General features: G+C 49.6%; 1 protein-coding gene and 1 long non-coding RNA gene across 3 annotated transcripts in view; one reads left to right on the top strand and one right to left on the bottom strand.

Annotated features, from left to right (window-relative positions):
• LOC106149635 overlaps positions 1–1,645 on the bottom strand; it is a 5,250-nt gene extending 3,605 nt beyond the window's left edge. The window contains exon 1 of the long non-coding RNA XR_001235947.1: positions 1,262–1,645. This is a non-coding gene — a long non-coding RNA (uncharacterized LOC106149635). The remainder of the gene's footprint in view (positions 1–1,261) is intronic.
• A 96-nt stretch (positions 1,646–1,741) lies between these two features.
• Positions 1,742–1,910, top strand: part of Atp5g1 (ATP synthase, H+ transporting, mitochondrial Fo complex, subunit C1 (subunit 9)) — a 3,152-nt gene continuing 2,983 nt past the window's right edge. The window contains exon 1 of one of the 2 annotated variants that reach the window (XM_005394228.2): positions 1,742–1,831. The gene's annotated coding sequence lies outside the window, so the exon portion shown is untranslated. Of the gene's footprint in view, positions 1,901–1,910 lie in introns of both variants that reach the window. The other variant, XM_005394227.2, reaches the window with a different exon arrangement.

The raw sequence follows: 1,910 nt of genomic DNA, 5'->3' as shown, positions 1-1,910 counted from the left end.
TGCCCATCCAAATGCTGTAGTTTTGCATTTTTGTATTTTTCATCATGAAAATTTTCTCAACAGAAGACTCTTCAAAAATGTGACTTATGCCGGGCACGGTGGCTCAAACTTGTAATCCCAGTACTCAAGCTGAGGATTGTTGAAAGTTCGAGACCAGCCTGCACTACAAAGTGAGCTCAAGGCCAGCCTCACAGGTAGTGAGACCCTGTCTCAAAAAGACAAAAACAAACAAAAAACCAATTTGATTTTATTTGTGCTTATTTCCTCAAGTGAAGAAGGTATCATAATGTATTTAACCATTTACCACCCTTGGCATATTTGCTTGTTTTCATTTTCTTTTTTTTTTTTTTTTGGTACCGGGAATCAAACGACCTCAGGTTTGCCAGGCGAGCGCTTATGCCACTGAACTATATCCCGGCTCCCTCATTGTCAATAAACTCTGCCATCTATGCTTTTAACAGAATGCTTGTATTTCTGTTTATTTCTTCAGGATAAATTCCTAGGAGTGATATTAGCAAGTTAAAGAGGACGCAGGTTTAAAGGCTGTCAATTGCTCAAGAATTGTGGGTCAAAGAGGACAGCCCGAGCAGAGCCTTTCGAAGAAAAATAAGTATTACTGCCAAGTTCCTTTCGAGGAGTCTCCTAGCCACGCATGGTGGTGTGTGATCCCAGCCACTCCAGAGACTGAGGCAGGAGAGTCGCGGAAGTTCAAGGCCAGCCTGGGCCATTTAAGGGAATCTCGTCGCAAAATAAAAAGGCACTAGGGCTGTACCTTGGTCCTAGACAGTTTACCTAACATGCCCATGCCCTGGATTCAATCTCCAGCCCTCCACAACAAAAATAACAAGAATTGTACGTTAGCGATAAATCGGAGATGACGTGTTTAGACGCTGTTTTCTTTGATTAATAGGGCCGGTCATTCTTTCCTGCAGTTCATACTTCTTCTTTGGGGAATTGCCGTTTTTTGTACGTTCATGTTGCTCATGCTGTTTTTTTTTCCTTAGAATAATGTATTTACAATATAAACATATATTTTTAATTAATTATTTATTTAGGATTTTTGGAGACAGGGTCCAGGTTGGCCTCGAACTCTCGGCGATGGTCCTGCCTCAGCCTCCCGATTGTAGGGATTACAGGCGTGCGCCACCACACCCGGCTACAACATGTATTTTCAAACCATCCGTTCACTGGCCCGTGAGAGCTTTAACACCGGCGGGGACCCACAAAAACGGGTTCCTCACTTGGGAACCTCGCTGCCCACCTCCATTCCATATGGCGGAAGCCGAACTCCCTCGAACCACTGGATGAGAATTGCTGCAAAGGCGTGGGCTCGCCGGGCCTCAGAGTAACGTCTCGCGGGATCTCTGTGGTCCTCGGGGCCTCCGACCCGACTACAAATCCCAAAATGCAACGCGCCCCGGGTCGGAGCGCCCGAATGAAAGCTCGGGGCCAAGGTCATGTGTCCTCCAGCATCAGGCGTTCAGTCATCTCCTTCACGCCTTTTTCTTCAGCTTCCACCTCGGTCGCCATTTTGTACGCGAGGTTATGGAACCTCGGAGTCCCGCCGACTCTATGGTCGAGCATTTCGGAGCTCGGACCAATCGTAACCTAGATCTCGAAGGAAAACCCCGCCTTTACCCGCATGGAGGCGGGAACTGCCACGAAGCTCCTGTGGAGAGAGAGGAAGAAGCAGCGGAAGACCAATGAGAAGGGACGAGTCGAGGACACCAGCCAATGGGAACGCGGAAGAATGGTGGCCAATGAGCACGGAGGGAGAGTGGGACACGTGGGCGCGGGATCGCAGCCTGCGACCACGGGCTCTAGCTGCGAGGTGAGTCAGTCACCTTGAGCCGCGAAAGTGCCGCGGCCGATCCGGGGCTGCGGGGCGGCGGGCGTGCAGGTGCTGGGCC

This window comes from Chinchilla lanigera, unplaced genomic scaffold, assembly GCF_000276665.1.
Source record: "Chinchilla lanigera isolate Chin_1 unplaced genomic scaffold, ChiLan1.0 scaffold00050, whole genome shotgun sequence".
Classification (NCBI taxonomy): Eukaryota; Metazoa; Chordata; class Mammalia; order Rodentia; family Chinchillidae; genus Chinchilla; species Chinchilla lanigera.
Note: the sequence above shows the minus strand (reverse complement) of the source record. Positions and strands in the feature narration are given on the sequence as shown.